General features: G+C 33.4%; 1 protein-coding gene across 4 annotated transcripts in view; it reads right to left on the bottom strand.

The window, feature by feature from the left end:
- The window catches only part of LOC115880832 (E3 ubiquitin-protein ligase HECW2), a 261,880-nt gene that overhangs the window by 224,665 nt on the left and 18,801 nt on the right, over positions 1 to 18,414 (bottom strand). The window lies entirely within an intron of this gene.

Below are 18,414 nucleotides of genomic sequence, written 5' to 3'. Positions count from 1 at the left end.
GTAGCAAATAACCTTACATTATCGTTATAAGGAGCGATCAACAATACAACAATAACTGAAATAAAAGTAAAGTGTTTTAAGATAACGTCTCCTTTTTGCCGCTAAGGCTAATCTGAACGGGACATACTTTGTTTACGCGGAATCCGAACCGCGGTCCACGGCCATATCACTGTTAATGGCCTAATGACTTGGCGAGTGTCTACATCGAGTCTTACTTACGAGATACCCGATTTCGGCGTGAAGTCAACAGATTTTACACTCTTGCCATAGAAAAACAGGACGACAGAGTTTCTAGGCGGTCACCCGTCCATTCACTCGTATCGTATAATGTCGCTTAACTTTGATAATCTATTGGGAAGCGATGTTTCGATGTAGCTGGGCCGTGGCCCCTGAAATTAGAATAGTTGGCAATAGTCAGTCTCAATAGAGAAAAGGATTTTTAAGCATCATTTAATTATTTATGAAATATCAGGAACGGAATTCGCAGATCGATTTCAAAATACTGTTAACCGGGAAGTAACAAATGAAAATGGAACAATGATGAACCCATATCCATGCTCATATAAACGTATATTTGCGCCTTTTAAAATTATAAAAACATGAAAAACTTCTTACTAATTTCAAATATACCGGGTGGTGCATCGTCGTTGGAAACATAGGAAATCGCATGCAAATTTTGAGCTGTCCAAATATTGACTCCCCTATTAATTTTACAGCCAAGTTGTAAATAGTTTTTTTAAAGGTTTACGTATGATGAATACACGTGTCAAATTTGAACAATTTTGGACAAGCCGATTTTAAGCAATTTAAGAAAAACTTCATCTATTTTTAAATTAAAACTGAACAGGTAACACTTCTAACAATGCAAAACCAGGCAAATGCCAGGGTACTTTAAGTTGTCGTGCTATAATTTTGACAATGTTAAATTGTATTTTCTAAACGTTAGGTTTTTGCCTAATTCGGACCACTTTTAAATTACAAAAATATATTTCGGAGACACTAAACGTACATAAGTACTATACCGTAGTAGTGTAGACAACACAACAAATTACATTTTACAATGATGAACAACTTCAGGTATAGGGAAATTAAAATAACTTTCGTTGCACATCATAATACGACCACCAGTAAACTCCATAAGACGACGCATGGTGTCATTGATGAAAGTTATTTTAATTTCCCTATATGTTGATATTTGACTGGTTTTGCATTATTATCTGTTCAGTCTTAATTTAAAAATAGACGCAGTTTTTCTTGTATTATTTAAAATCGGCTTGTCCAACATTGTTCAAATTTGGCATGTGTGTTCAGCATAGGTAGACCTTTAAAACATCCCTTTACGACTTGGCTGTAAAATCAACAGTGGAGTCAATATTTGGAGAGTTCAAAACTTGCATGGGATTTCCTACGTTTCCAACGACGATGTACCACCAGCAAATACCCAGTATGCTGGATATCTTTTAACAAAGGTTTTACCAATTAAATTATCTGTAAATGGAGTTCTAGCAAGCATTTCTGGTACCAGCTAGCTTTCAATATAGTCACGTGATATGACACGCGAAAGATACAGATCATCTCATGAAATATTCTCTATTGACTCTTGTTCAGGTGAATTTTGATTCATAATTCATAATCTGCTTCAATTCTACATTATCATGCCATTGTGCAATGGATAATGGGAGAAAGTCATCTTCCGTTAATATGTTCCTGTTGATTGTATAGATTCCACTTCATACGAATAATTTGATCCATTTTAACATTGTGGGACGACCAATTAATCCCGCTATTTGAAAATATATTATTTGACTTCCCCGTTTTTTTGGCCAACAACGGCCACACTCATCATAAATTACTTGTGGCCGGAGTGTCTTACCGTTGTACAAGTTACTTTTTTTAAGGTCCTAATTTTGCAAATAATTAAAATACGGTTTAGAGGCAGAGTTTCAAAGTGAATAATGGCCAACACCAACACAGGTGTTCATCTCGACACCGGTGTTCATCTCGACACTGCTGTTCATCTACAACACCGGTATGCATGTCGACACAGGTGTTGATCTCGATACCGGTGTTAATCTCGACGCCGATGTTTTGGTAAATGTATTAAAAAAGAAATAGTCTTAATTAATAAATTCATAACAAATCTGATCATAATAATAATATCGCATCAGTGTTTATTTTTATCGTTTATTGAAGCGCACCGACTTTAATTTCTTTTTTTTTTCTTTATATTCGCATCTGGCTCTAATATAAACGCATTCCATTATTTATTATATTATATTGTTCGTATTCAAGTAGGTGCATTTACGTATATAAAATTCCCATAATTTTCTCTGTGTAGAAATTAACGGCATCGACTTTCTCACGCGCACCAGGGAAACTATTTTGGTCGTGCAGCGTCATGAATGAAGTACTGTTAGTGGAAGTGGACATCACAGAATTCAAACAGGTATAAGTCGTTGCGCTTAGAAATAGTCAACGAAGATTAATGCAGTCTCATTAAGAAACTGTTTAAGGCAAATATACTTTCAGATTTTTTCCTTCCATATTTGCGTTGTCAGTGTAGTTAATGGTGGTAAATGTATTGTTCCTGAGTGGTCACCTCCCAAGAGGCATTCTCTGCGAAGGAGTTGGTACTTATAACGATTCATATACATACATATCCAGACTGAATGTCTATATTAAGTGTCAATAGCTAAAGATGCTATACCGGGTGTTTTTCAAAAGTGGTTCATCTCTATAACTTTTTTATTTTTTTAGTAAAAAGAAAACGAAATTTGGTATGTTTAGTAACATAAATCGAGATTGATTGACGTATTTAATTAATTTCGGTTCTTTCTTGTAGAATGTAGAATGAGTAAGAGGGGGGGTTAATCACTGCGACCTTAAAGATCTATTGTGCCCCCCTTCCTTGAGTCATCACACAGTCTATAACCCATCATACCCCTGTTGCAGAGGGGACAGGGTATTTCCCATCCTCCTCTGACAACACTTCTTCCTCCGAGGGTACACACCCTTCCACGGTTGGAGTTTGGCCCTCCGTGCCGCCCTTCACAGTTGACGAGCTTGCCTCCGGCTGAGGAACCCGTGAGGTGGAGGATGGAGGATCTGTCTCCATTTTCTCCACCTCTTTAACTTGGTCTCTCCTTAGACCTGATACCGGTGTTGTCCCGTATCTATAATAAAATGTCCCTCTTTCTCTATTGCCTCTTTGGATTTGAGGTCAATTCCTATATTGTGAGGATGTCCTTACATTGAAGTTCTGACCCTGGACAAGGCTCAGCAGCTAGGTGGTGTCTTTCTCCTTGCTCCTCGGCAGAAAGACCGTGATGGCCGCCCCTTTAGGGATGTTTTCTCGCATCACTGCAACCAGTTCCGGCCCTTGCCAATTTTTAAGCTTAGGTGCGATTTCCACCAACCAATTCGCGGATTCTTGAGATACACAATCTATGAGGATCATGCCCACCCGAAAGTGTATCCCCGCAAAACGCAGATGACCCATATTTCGTAGATCGTTGTGTTGCGATCCGATCGCCACTACTTCGTCCAATATAGTCTCTTCTAGAGACGTTTGCTGGTCGGTGGTCAGGCAACCTCTGGAAAATCCTTTGACAGCACCGCCATTTTCACTTGTCCAGCAATAGCGGCAAAGCTGGTGATACGTCCCTTTCTTTCTTACCGGAAATGACTACAACTTTTGATGTTTAAATAAGATTCTCTGTATTTTTCTCTGTTTTCTGATATATTATTCTACAACAGAATAAGCCCAAAAATTCATAATTGTTGGGCTTACCGATTGAACAAGCTGGCTTTCATTTAAAAAACGCAATTAAAATTAATAGAGTATCCTAGCAACGAAAGCCTAATATTTAGCTTATAAAACAATCTACTTTTGATTTATAACCACAATTTTTCATGACGGATGATAATTAAAAGCCAAAATGACATTCATCGCAAATTTTGAAGTGTAATTTAGTGGAAAAGTCAAAAGTTTGATAACTTTTTCTACTAATTGAAAATGTCTACCACTAATTTTAACTTTCTGAATGCTTAAGCTTCATTCAGAACCTCGCCAATTAGTGGAATAAATTAGTAGTTTCAATTACACTTTATACTTTTTAGTTTACGACCATTCACAATGTCTAAAAAACACAATTAAAATTAATAGAATATCCTAAAAGAAAAAAGAATATCCTGAAAGAAAATTGCAATATCTCGGCCATATCATGAGAGGTTCAAGGTATGATTTGGTCTCATTTTGCAACTCATAATCCAGGGAAAAATTGTAGGAAAAAGATCTATTGGAAGGAGAAGAATATCCTGGCTCAGAAACCTGCGAAAATGGTTTAATCTCACGTCATCTCCCCTATTTAGGGCCGCAGCTTCCAAGGTCAAAATAGCAATGATGATAGCCAACCTCCGATATGGAGAGATGAAGAAGAAGAAGAAGAAGAATATTCTAGCGACAGCTTGCGTTAGTCAGTTGTACCCATAGAGAAAGCCTAATATTTAGCTTATAAAACAATCAACCTTTGATTTCTAACTACAATTTCTATTCTCTTGACGGAAGATAATCAAAGGCCAAAATGACATTTCTCGCAAATTTTGAAGTATAATTAGTAAAAAAGTTAAAAATTTGATAACTTTTTCTACTAATTGAAAATGTCTAGATGTCTAGCACCAATTTTGACGTTCTGAATGGATACATTGAAATTAAAGGAACAAACTTCTACGCTCATTGAAACCACTAATTTATTCCACTAATTGCGAGGTTCTGAATGAAGATTTAAGGGTAAATGGAACGAGGATAAATCGAAAATTAAGTTATCCATATTGAAACCCGGTCCCGGTCTCGCAAGTTTTGTTGAGACATTCCTTCTTTAGTATTTTTATTAAGTGAAAAATGGAAAAACATTTCTCTCTGTGTAGACATGCCAACAATCGGTAACAGTATTTGTCGTCGGTAATTTCACCAACGTGAATGAAACCGATGTAGTAAGATGTATGTAGACGTCGTCGGCGAGCTTGTTGCGAAACGATTTCCTGCAGGCGGCTCGGCTCTAACCCGCTTCGATTTTCGACAGGAAGTGGATCATTGTTTAATGGCCGTAGAAACGAAACTAGAACTTTTGCCTCCGAGATGAACGCTCTTTGTTATTGTAAAAGCGATAAACCGTAGCGTTTATTTATTTATTTTCTTAGCCAATTCTTCCGTTTTCATCTCTTTGTTAGTCACTGTGTAAAAATTGTTTATTCTTAAATGTTTATTCTTCTATGCTACTTAATCTATTTTGTCATTTAATGTTTCTGTACAGGGTGGGTCAAACTAGACGCTTTTAAAGAGAAACACCCATTTCTATAGGAGATAGAAGAAAACTAATATCGGTGTCTGAAGCTCAAAAATTTTTACCTTTATCAAAAACATGATGGTGAAAACCACACATAGATATCTGTTACCTGGAGATTATCTGATACTGGAGTTACGGGGTGTTTGTCAAAAATGTGCATTTTTAACAAATCGTTGTCACTTTTTTGCTATGGAAAATTTTGTATTTTTGTGAAAACATTTCCAAAGCACCTTTTTATGTAGAATTTAATGGTTTATGTATACTTTTTTTAAAATTAATAATTTAAGTATTATCAACAGAAATTGTAAGTAAGTACTTCTAATTCTTGTCTAGGTTATACGGGCAATTTTAAAATAAGAACCTTTATTCTTCCGCAAAGATAAAAATCCACTAAGGATAACAGGCACTAAGTCCGGCGGCCTCGTCGACCAACAGCTGTGATCTTGGTTAGAATTAGAATAAAGAGCAATGAAAATAAACTGAAATTTAATATTTAAACATGGCACTAGGCATTCTATTCAGAGTGTCACTTTCTATCGAATAAAGTAAAAAAATACCGAGGATGCCATTTAAATCAAAAGTTGTAGTCATTTCCAGTGAAACAGGAAGCGATTGAAACGAATTGAATGCGTCGAATCGAATCCATCCTAATTTATGTCACATCCTTACATACCAAATCTCGTTTTTTTATAAGTTATAGAGGCGAACCACTCTTGAGAAACTGCCGGTATATTACTTGATCTTGGCCCTAGAAAATAATACCTTCTCTATAAATAATCAATTCAATGGACCACAAAATTACATTAGCAACAAAATCGCAAATCGCAACTCCTAAAGATTCAAACTCGCAGACAGAAGGTTATCACGGTCCTAGTTTACTATATCACAATCGCAACAAAATCGCACATCGCATCTATACTAATATTGGTTGTCAAAATTGAAACTCACAAGTAGAAGAAATCGCAAATCGCAACTATAGTAATATTGATTGCCTAAATTAAAACTCGCAAATAGGAAAAATCGCAGGCGCAGTTTCCTATGAGAGCCAATCGGATGTTGCGATTGCGACTTTAAAATCGCTGCGATTGAATCGCAGTTTGCAATTTGTTGCTCGTCTCTAGTACACACGGTTAGCGTGTCCTAAATGCATTTTTGTAATTTAAAACAGTTCAAAATTTCCATAGGATTTCCTATGTTACCAAAAATGTTAATTACGTGAATAAAATACATACAAAAAAAATGAGATCGGAAATTCTCCAAAATGATCTAATAAGACTCGAAATAGAGATCGAAAAATCTACCGAGGCCTCATGATGGGAAAAATTCCCGAAACAGGGTGTCGTGTCCGGTAGTAAAGATCAAACTTGAGCAGAAATTCGAACAGAAGGTTTATAAAATAAATATACATCTATATTAAAAATTGTTACAAAGTTTAAATTTCGGTTTTATTTGTTTAATGTATTGCAAACAGTTAAAAATGAATAACAAATGTATTTATTATAATGTACGTCATGTATAACCCAATGGAATAAAAATATAGACAAAGTATGTCATACCGCATTTAAATATTCCAAATAGGAGGACATATCCAAATATTATCGCTAAATACATTAATTCTATATTGCATATTTATCGTCCCAGATGTATAAAAAATTATATGTTTATATGATGACGATGACAGATAAACGATTCTTATGCGAAACTAAATTTGAATTTCCTAACTGCCAAAGTCAAACCCCGCTTGATCATAAAAGTTATGATACAACATGATCAAGCACGCTTGGACGTTAACAATTTTGAAAAGTTGTAACAAAATCTCTTTACATACAAAGTACGCTTTCTAAAAATCTATAGATATAGATAAAATTTAATCGGTTGTTTCTTGTAAAATACAATATTTTCACTGTATATTTTTTAGGAATGTGGTTTTGCCTTGGTTTAATGTTCAAATTCTGAACCATTCCGCATCGATACATTTCCCATCATAGTTGATAAAGCCGGATTATATCCTTACAAAACCCCTTAAATAAGTTTTTTTAAGTTTTTATTTAACCCAGTTGTAGCATTTTATTTAAAATTTACACAATTTAAATAAATGTACAGAATTATGTTATTTAAACAATTCAAGTTTAAGTCCTCGCACCGAGATGGCATTATAAGTATTGTTATTATCTTTTATTTTTTCTACAAGTTTATTTCTGGCTAGTTATTTCAGTCCGGTCGAAGTTGTTCGTCACTTTATTTCTGACGGTATAGGTATATACCTCGTGCCTACCTTTATCGCTATATTGGTGGTTGAAGCTGAACCCGATAGAATTATCGGCGTTTTTTTGGCATTTTTGAAATTTGTGTGGGAAAACCCTCTGAGCGGAGGTAAGACCTTAATTTTTTTCATAACGTTTCCTAATACCTTTTTTCTATTTGTACAGGGTTTTATTTTATGGTGCGCATTTCTGGTGCCATTTTGTTTATTGTATCTGACATTTGGGCCACGTTTGTCCCTACAATATACAAGTTGAATAACGGAGGAATCTCCTGAATATACAGCATTTTCCGATCCTGTCTGGGTGGAGACGTTTTAATCACGATCCAGTTCCAGCAGTTCACCACAACCAGCTTGTGACCAGAACGGATATAAAAGGCCAGATCATTTCTTTTTATATAATTTAAGTTCACTTTAATGCTTCAAGCCCTTCAGGCATATTAGATATTTTATTACTTTAGAGTCACTTTGAAATATTTTATTCATGTTATGCATATTTCTGATATATACATAGTACGGTTTTTAATATAAAGAGTCCCTATATTTTGGTACCAAGATCGTCAGACTTTTTGCGGAATAATTAATAAAATATTAATATTCAGAAGCGTGCAGATTTAACTACCATCTTCAGTGATCTATTTTAATACATACTATTTACCAACAAACATTTTCAAACGTCAAATTATTCATAGTCTTATTTTATTCTAATTAACATTTAATTATTAATTATACTTAGTTGTTAGTTTATCTCAGCGTTTCATTTGTGTAATTCCTAAAATAAATAATACCTATATTCTGAGTTGATTTCTCAGTTCTCAACTTAGAAGTTTTTGAAAGTAAATGGAAAACTGAGTGGCGCCCAGTATATTATAAAGACGTAATTATCACAATTTAATTTTCACTAGCTTACGACCCATTGCTCACCGGCGAACAGCTCCGTCGCATAGTATTAGTTGTTTTAATATTTTTTCTAAAAGAAAATTCTTATAAAAAAAAAACATTCCATCATTTTTTTATAACTTCTAATGCTACAAAATAGCGTCCAACGATGTGGGGCCTTGAGAATTTAAATTAAAAAAATAAAATTGTTTTACATCTTGATTTTTTTTACGTCTTTATAATTTGGTTTATTATTTTTGCTGAGATAAACTAGACTATTTAATATTAACTTTGCCTAAAACGTATCTATTTTTATCTATTCAGTTCTGGACTTTAATTTCATATTTTTCCTTTTGCAAAAACAGGTATATTGTATTTTTTCCTCGGTATCTGGTACTATTTTTCTATATTTTTTGGTATGGTATAGCTGTGATCTAAGTTATTCTGACGGTGAAATTGCTGTGGTTTTTTTCTTTTCTCTATTTCTATTTCTAGTTTTTTCTGTCTATATTCTGTCTATTTTTCTATATATAAAATCTGCATAAAATTATCAATTACAAATTGTTTACCTAAAATTTTAACTAAATTTATAGATATTTTCATCGCGTGTTGTTTACCAGTTTTTTATTTCATACCAAATAATTTTTTTTATATTGACATAGAAATTCTTTTTTCTCCGACGTATTTTAACATTCGTAGTTTTATCGATTCTATTTAGATTATTTTCCTGAATATTTTTGAACAGTATACAGGGTGGTCAAATAAAAAAAAATTATTTCAAGTCATTTTGTTTTTGTAATTGATTTATTTATTTTTTAATTTTAACTAATACTTATTTAGAATTTACATTTGTAAAATTTATTCAGTAATTATGGATTTAGAAAAGTTTAGAGTTAATCATTTGTTGGATTATGAGTTGGAGTATGAGTTAAATATTCGATTTGTTTATACTGAAAGGGGCGTTGATGATAAAAGAAAGATGCTTTCGAAACTTTTAAAGAAAGAACTAAACAATCCAGGTTCTCAAATTAATATGGACAGTTATAAAGTTGATTTTATGACGGAACAAACTGAAATTAATAAAAGTTTATCTTCTATTACAAGTTTAATTTCTGATTTTGAGGGTAGTTCTGCAGATAGTACATTTTTAAGAGTAAAATCTAGATTAGCTCATTTATCTGGTCGTGTAAGACGGATAGTAATTTCAAAGCCTAATGAGGAGGAAATTATTAAATTTAAAAATGAATCGTATGCTACTTGTTTAAAGTTAGAATCCGATTTAGATGAAAAAACAGTTTCAATCTCTAATACTCAAAATCTGAATGATAGTTTTGAACATAATTCTGTTGCTCCTATAGTCAATGTTAGTCCGGTAGTTTCTTGTTCCGCTAATAAACAACCAATTTCATCTTGGGGTATAAAATTTAATGGCGATTCGAAAAGCGTTTATTATTTTTTAGAAAGAGTATCTGATTTAGCTCAAAGCCGTAATTTTTCCGAAATAGAATTATTTAACTCAGCTGTTGAATTTTTTATAGGCGATGCTTTTGTTTGGTATCGTAGTGTAAGATCCATTGTTACTGATTGGCAAGGTTTAGTTAAAAGATTAAAGAACGATTTTTTACCTCCGTGTGCAGATGACGACATCTGGGAACAGATAAGACAGAGAAAGCAGAAAAGAAATGAATCTATAACTATTTTTATTGCTCATTTAGAGAACTTATTTTCTCGTTTATCTTTACCTCCAGCCGAAATTACTAAGGTTAAGTATATTCGTAAAAATTTATTACCTGAATATATTAATCAGTTAGCTTTGCATACTGCAGATAGTGTTAATGACTTGTCTATTTTGTGTAAAAGATTGGAAGAAGTCGTACAGTTAACTTCTCAATCTGTTTCTAAGAAAAATTCGCATTTATCTTATTTGGACGACTCACAGCCTAGTACTTCTACCTCTGTATATAAAAAGCAGTTTCATGATCGAAAAAACGTATCTACCTCTAACAAAAATTCTTTTAAAAATAACGTTCAGAAATCTACTGAAAATTCTAAGGACTCTAAATCTAAGATAATTTGTTTCAATTGTAATTTACCTAATCATACGTACAATTCTTGTAGAGAAAAACGTAAGTTATTTTGTTTTCGTTGTGGCGAGCCTAATGTTAAAGTTTCAAATTGTAGTAAATGTTCAAAAAACTAGTTAAATCACCAGTCATTGCAAGTGGTCGATTGCTTGGTGATGGTTCAACCACTAAAAGTTACTTTAATATTTTTGAGTGGAGAAAATGGCTTAAACATGTTTCAAATTTTTATAAAACACCATTTCATAATAACGAAATTCTACCATTGTTTTCTAAAAAAGTTAATGATAATAGACCTTATATATCAGTACGTCTTTTTGACAGGGATATAACTGTATTACTTGACTCCGGTGCCACTACCTCTATCATTGGAAATGAGGGTTTAAAGTTTTTAAATAAGTTAAAAATAAAAGTTCATCCTATCCAACATTCTAATCTTTATACCGCAGATGGCAAGGAACAAAAAGTAATAGGGTTAGTTGACTTACCTATTTCTATTGGTACTTGTTTTAGACTGATTAAAGCTCTTGTAGTTCCTTCTGTAACTCATTCTTTTATTTTTGGTATGGATTTTGTTAAATCATTTAACTTGATTATGAATTTTAAAAACAATAGTTATCTTATTCAGAATGATTCTATTAAACTAGATATAGTGGAGCCATTTTCTAACAGTTCTTTTAGTTCTAACTTGTTTTCTCTAGATGACTTATCTCCTTTTGAAAAAAATGAAGCTTTTAAAGTATTAGAATTATTTAAGCAGATTGATAGTGATAAAAAATTAGGCCGCACAAATAAAATTAAGTTAACTATAGATACAGGAGATAATCAACCTTTTAAAAAGAAACCTTACTTACTTTCTCCGTACATGCAGGACATTTTAAATAAAGAATTAGATTCTATGCTTGAGTTAGGTGTAGTCGAAGAGTCTAATAGTCCTTGGTCTTCTCCTACCTTATTAGTTAAAAAATCTAATGGAGAGTATAGATTTTGTTTTGATGGACGATTTCTGAACGCTATTACTAAACATGACAGTTTTCCTTTACCGCACGTAGATCGTATTCTATGTAACTTACGTAATGCTAAATTTATCTCATCTATTGATCTTCGTAAAGCATTTTGGCAGATTCCTCTAGACGAGGCATCTAAAGAAAAAACTGCTTTCTCTATTATTGGTCGTGGTCATTATCAGTTTAATGTCGTACCTTTCGGTTTGTGTAATGCCGCTCAGACTCAGCAACGTCTTGTAGACTCCATATTTGGTCCTAAATATGAACCTCATATTTTTTCTTACCTTGATGATATTTTGATTTGCTCTCCTACTTTTGAACATCATATAGAACTTTTAAAAACAGTACAAAAATTGCTTAAGGAAGCTGGATTAACTATTAATCTTGAAAAATGTAATTTCTTTAAAACCACATTAAAATATTTAGGTTTTATAGTGGGTAATAACTCTTTAGCTACCGATCCTGCAAAAGTTGAATCGATGACGAATTATCCTCGTCCTCAGACTTCTACTGAAGTCAAGAGATTTATCGGTATGTGTTCTTGGTATAGACGTTTTATTAAAGATTTTTCTTCTCTTGTTAATCCACTTAATGCTCTCCTTAAAGGTAAAAAGAAAAAGCAAACAATATCATGGAATGACGATGCTGAGGCTGCTTTTCTGGCTATAAAACAAAAACTTGTTAGTGCTCCAGTCTTATCTCAACCAGATTTCTCTCAAAAGTTTTTTGTTCAATCTGATGCTTCTGATGTCGGAATCGGTGGTATGCTTACACAATTTATAGATGGTGAAGAGAGGGTGATTGCTTATGCAAGCCGTTCACTTTCTAAAGCAGAAAGAAATTATTCGGTAACTGAACGTGAGTGTTTGGCAGTTATATTCTGCATAGAAAAGTTTAGACCTTGGATTGAAGGTACTCCTTTCACAGTCATTACCGATCATTATAGTCTGCTTTGGCTCAATAACTTAAAAACTCCTTCCGGTAAGCTCAGTCGATGGTTACTTAGGTTGCGTCAGCATACTTTTGATTTGCAACATAGAAAAGGTTCTATGCATTTAGTTCCAGATGCGTTAAGTCGTATTCCTTATTCTTCTCCCGATATCAATCTACCTGAGGCTAAATTATTTTTATTATCTACAGATAACAGTTCTCTTGATCCATGGTACATTTCATTACGTGATAAAATTCAGAACGAGCCGGATAAATATCCACAATGGCGCGTAAAAAACGAAAAAGTATATAAATTCATTTCATCAAATAAATCTCATATTTTTAACAAAAGAGAATGGAAAATTTTAGTGCCTAAATGTCACGTAACAAAGTTATTGATTCTTGTCATATACCTCCAACTAGTGCACATTTTGGTTTCCGTAAAACTTTGTATCGAGTACAAGAAACGTATTATTGGCCAAATATGAGATCAGATATTTTGAAATTTATTAGAAAATGTTTAGTTTGCGGTGCGCAAAAATGTTCAAATTTGCCTAAAATCGGTACCATGGGTAAAGAAAAAATTGTTGATTTACCTGGTCAGATTCTTTCTTTAGATTTTGTCGGTCCGTTTCCGCGTTCTAAAAAAGGTAATAAATGGTTGCTAGTAGCAGCTGATTGGTTTTCTAAATACACTTACATATTTCCTTTGAAGCATTCTAAATCAAATAATATTGTAGATACTATTGAAAACAACATATTTCTGATATTTGGTGTTCCTCAAATATTAATAACTGATAACGCTCCAAATTTTGCTAGTAATAATCTTAAAGGTCTTTGTGAAAAATATAAAGTTAAACAGTGGTTTACTCCCTATTATTCACCACAATGTAATTTTGTCGAAAGGAATAATAAAACCATAACTACTGCTATCAGATGTTATATTGATAAACATGAAGATTGGGATTTACACATACCTCAGATTAGACAAGCTATTAATACTGCAGTTCATGAAGTGACAGGTTTTCCGCCAACTTATTTGATGTTCGGTAGACATGTTCCTATATCTGGCGAATATTACGATTTTAGTATTAACGACCAATCTGTAGAAATATTGCCTGGTGATAGAAATACTTATGCTGAGAATTTGACAGAGTTTAGAAAGTTATTCGTTGAGATACGTAACAAGTTGCATTCTGCATATGAAAGAAATTTAAAATCTTACAATCTCCGGAAACGGGATGTTTCTTTCAACGTAGGTGATAAAGTGTGGCGTGTTAATAAGGTTTTATCTAATGCCGCCGACAAGTTTGCAGCTAAGCTCAGTCCTAAGTATATTTTGTCAATAGTTTGCAAAAAGCTCTCTCATTTAGTTTACGAGTTAAAAAATACAGATGGTTCTAAAGCCGGGAAATGGCATGTCAAAGACTTATTACCTTATCACGATCTTGACGATTCGTCAGATGAACAAGATTAATATTTTCATTTTCTTATTTCAATTTATCTTTTCTTAAGCTTTACCTATATTTTAATTACCTAAATTTTCTAATTTCTCTTTAGCATGTTTTTTGTTACACTTAATTAACTGTTTTATACTTACCTTACCTTCGAAAAAATTTACCTCTTACTTCTAGCAAAATATCTCTAGGATATTTACATTTTTATCTGTAACTTTATCTTTACTATCTGTATTATGAGTTATCTGTATTTTACTTCTAGTGTTGCTAAAAGAGTGAATTCTCTTTTCCATTTGAAAACTTAAAAGTTTTTTAATTATCTGAAAGTAAAATTTATCTTATCTTTTTCTTTATTTTTTTTTGTATCTTACCTTATAAAAGAAATTTTCTTTTATTATTTTGCTGATTTGACTCCTACAAAGTGTGGTTAGTTATTCAGTAACAAGCGATTTAAGCTGTTATATTATTTTATCTTACCTTTAACTTACCTTTTCACTTGAAAGTACAGTGATTATCTTACCTTTAGTATTTTTATCTCACCTTTACCTTACCTTACTTATTTTTTTATCTTACCTTACCTTAGACTATTTCAAACTGAGCTTGGTGGTGCAAATTTGTAAGTATTATTGCAGATGTGACTATAGAATGGCATACACGTTGAATAATGGAGTTTATAGTTGTTATAGGATTTCTTGTCACCAGAGCAATATTTTTGTTTTACAAGCAAATTTCATTAAGTCAGTTGATTTAGATCTAGCTATCTTACCTTTGTTTTTTTATACCTTCGTTTGAGTGTTTTATGGGTGGTAATACTCATTATATAACGTACCTAGGACGTTTTGTTTTTCTCTTGTGAATTAGGCCGGATGACGATGGTGTCAGTAGCTTCCGGACTTGTAGTCACAAACTGCTAGCGTGGAAGGATTCGTATTGGGGGGTGTTTATTTGGCTACAGACATTTCGATGTACTGAGGAATAGTTGGGTGACACTACTGTGCGCAATCTCAGTTCCCTAGTGGGCAAGTCCGAGGGTACTGCTGACAACTTGGCCATACGAGTACCTACTAAGTTTAATTGATTTCCTAGTGCCATTTCTATGGTTTTCAGTTTGGTGGAAACTATATTTCACTCCCTCTTGATTGTGGAACATTTGGGTTACCTTTCTCTCTCTTTCTCTTCCTTCTTTTTTTTGGTTTTTTGTTTTCCACCTTGGACATAGCATTTTTTTGGTTTGGGTTGCGGAATTGTGTTCGGGGAAGTGCCTGCCTTTGTGGAAGATCTACTCGAGGTTAGTAATCGAGGGGACTTTCTACAGATGAATGTCGCGCAGTACTAGCTTGGATTTCACTTATCATCTCCAGAGTAGATTTATTTAAATTACTCCGAAATCCAGACCGCTTAGATCTTTGACATTGGTTGGTTTTCTTCGAGTGCTCTTCGGTTTATCCTTGCTGGGGAAGTGTTCTGTCCAAGTATCTTTTGTTTGTGTTCGTATTTTTTGTCGAAACATTTTTTGTTTCTATGGTATTACCAAAGCGGTAATTTGTTTTTACATAAGTTTTCACTATTCTCTTGGAATAGCGGTTTCTTATATTACCTCTAGCCTTCAGACTTACTTTATAACTCATAGTTGTAGTTTTGTGTTATCCAGTTTTTAGTAGACTTACCGATTTTGACTTAACCCGATTTTAACTTAACCCGATTTTGACCTATCTATTTTGACTCCTTGGTGGACGAGTGATACGCGTAGCTATCGAAGCTAAAATAACTGAATGACTACTGAATATTGTTTTTATTTTCTTTCTTTAAGCTATTATCATTGGATAATGGTTTCTTTCGTAATTTAGGATTTTTCTTTAATCAGTAGTTCCTATAGTCTTTAGTACAGTAGTTATCTAAAGCTCTTTCTTGGTTTGTTTTATTTTCTCACCATTTATTTTTGATGATGTTTCTTGGTGGATTGTTTGAATAATGATCTAGGTGAACATTTTGTTCTCATAAAAAAATTAAAGTCCGTACAGCCTTTAATTTTTTCTTTTTGGAGAGAGGCAATGTAGCATTTTATTTAAAATTCACACAATTTAAATAAATGTACAGAATTATTTTATTTAAACAATTCAAGTTTGAGTCCTCGCACCGAGATGGCATTCTAAGTATTGTTATTATCTTTTATTTTTTCTACAAGTTTATTTCGGGCTAGTTATTTCAGTCCGGTCGAAGTTGTTCGTCACTTTATTTCTGACGGTATAGGTATATATCTCGTGCCTACCTTTATCGCTATATTGGTGGTTGAAGCTGAACCCGATAGAATTATCGGCGTTTTTTTTGGCATTTTTGAAATTTGTGTGGGAAAACCCTCTGAGCGGAGGTAAGACTTTTATTTTTTTTACATAACGTTTCCTAATACCCTTTTTCTATTTGTACAGGGTTTTATTTTATGGTACGCATTTCTGGTACCATTTTGTTTATTGTATCTGACATTTGGGCCACGTTTGTCCCTACAATATACACGTTGAATAACGGAAGAATCTCCTGAATATACAGCATTTTCCGATCCTGTCTGTGTGGAGACGTTATAATAACGATCCAGTTCCAGCAGTTCACCACAACCAGCTTGTGACCAGAACGGATATAAAAGGCCAGATCATTTCTTATTATATAATTTAAGTTCACTTTAATGCTTTAAGCCCTTCAGGCATATTAGATATTTTATTACTTTAGAGTCACTTGAAATATTTTATTCATGTTATGCATATTTCTGATATCTACATAGTACGGTTTTTTTTAATATAAAGAGTCCTTATATTTTGGTACCAAGATCGCCAGACTTTTTGCGGAATAATTAATAAAATATTAATATTCAGAAGCGTGCAGATTTAACTACCATCTTGAGTGATCTATTTTAATACATACTATTTACCACCAACATTTTCAAACATCAAATTATTCATAGTCTTATTTTATTCTAATTAACATTTAATTATTAATTATACTTAGTTGTTAGTTTATCTCAGCGTTTCATTTGTGTAATTCCTAAAATAAGTAATACCTATATTCTGAGTTGATTTCTCAGTTCTCAACTTAGAAGTTTTGAAAGTAAATGGAAAACTGAGTGGCGCCCAGTATATTATAAAGACGTAATTATCACAATTTAATTTTCACTAGCTTACGACCCATTGCTCACCGGCGAACAGCTCCGTCGCATAGTATTAGTTGTTTTAATATTTTTTCTAAAAGAAAATTCTTATAAAAAAAAAACATTCCATCATTTTTTTTATAACTTCTAATGCTACACAGTTTTTCACATTATTTTAAGATTTTTTTATCGAGAGCTTAAACCTGCTGTCTTAAGACTCCTTGTAATGTATTATGGCTGTTAGTTCTGGCGTGGCTGTATTTGGTTTGTAACTTGTTTTTATTGTATTCGGTCTCCTTAGGAGAGACTTGCGGTGTGCCGCTGGAAAACATATAGGGATGTTCGACAATCCACTATTATGTAGAAAATAATAAGACAGCAAAGAACACATGGTTTGGTGGTCATCTTCACAGACATGCAAGCAGCGCTAAAAGCACTCGGTTCCACAAAGGTCAATTCTAGATTAGTGTGGAATTGTATGTGTGCTCTACATACAATGGGTAAGCGTAGCAGTGGTACGTTAGACTGGCTACCAGGGCATAAGGGCCACAAGGGTAACAAAAAGGCAGATGAAATGGTCAAACAAGGTTCATCAATGCTAACAGTGCCATTCGTAGACCCAGAACCCTTCTGGGGAGTTGCAAAATCAGTACGAGTACTCGTAAAACATTCGCCAAAATTCACGCCAGCAAAACAGTCAAAGCTGTAGTGGGTCTTCTAACTTCTGGTGGGAAGCTAAATAGGCAACCAAAGCTAATGGGATAGACGGATGTGATAGACAGAGCCCATGTGCAGGTTCTGTCAATCTGAAGAAGAAACGACAGGATATATTTTATGTCGGTGCGACAGCCTGGAAAATGTATGATTCTCTGTAATAGGCAATATTAGGCTATTGGCAGATATGGAGGGTTCAGTCTCCTAGTTGCTAGATTTTGCGAAAGGGATAGGACTGGAGAATGTATCCTAAGGATCAGAAGAGGACCACAAATGATCTGAAAAGGTCGCAGTTGTTCAGACCGATAGCCACCTCGAAGAATCTAATCTAATAGTAAAGTTTCAATCGAAATTGATTTATAAGATGGTGATTTAAAATTATAAATCATCAATATAATTTTTAATTGTTCATTTGACAGACAGAATGTATAATTGTTCATTTGACAAACATCTAACTTCATAGGTCTGTTTTTGAAATAGTAACAATTTTTGAAATAGTGATATGTGATCCTAACCAAATATAGTAATAGTTTTTACCATCTACAGATGTATTTTTGGGTTTGTTCTTCTTGTATATGATGAGAACTCTTAAGTTTTTTGAT

This window comes from Sitophilus oryzae, unplaced genomic scaffold (assembly GCF_002938485.1).
Source record: "Sitophilus oryzae breed Bouriz unplaced genomic scaffold, Soryzae_2.0 scaffold_165_pilon_pilon, whole genome shotgun sequence".
Lineage (NCBI taxonomy): Eukaryota > Metazoa > Arthropoda > Insecta > Coleoptera > Curculionidae > Sitophilus > Sitophilus oryzae.
Note: the sequence above shows the minus strand (reverse complement) of the source record. Positions and strands in the feature narration are given on the sequence as shown.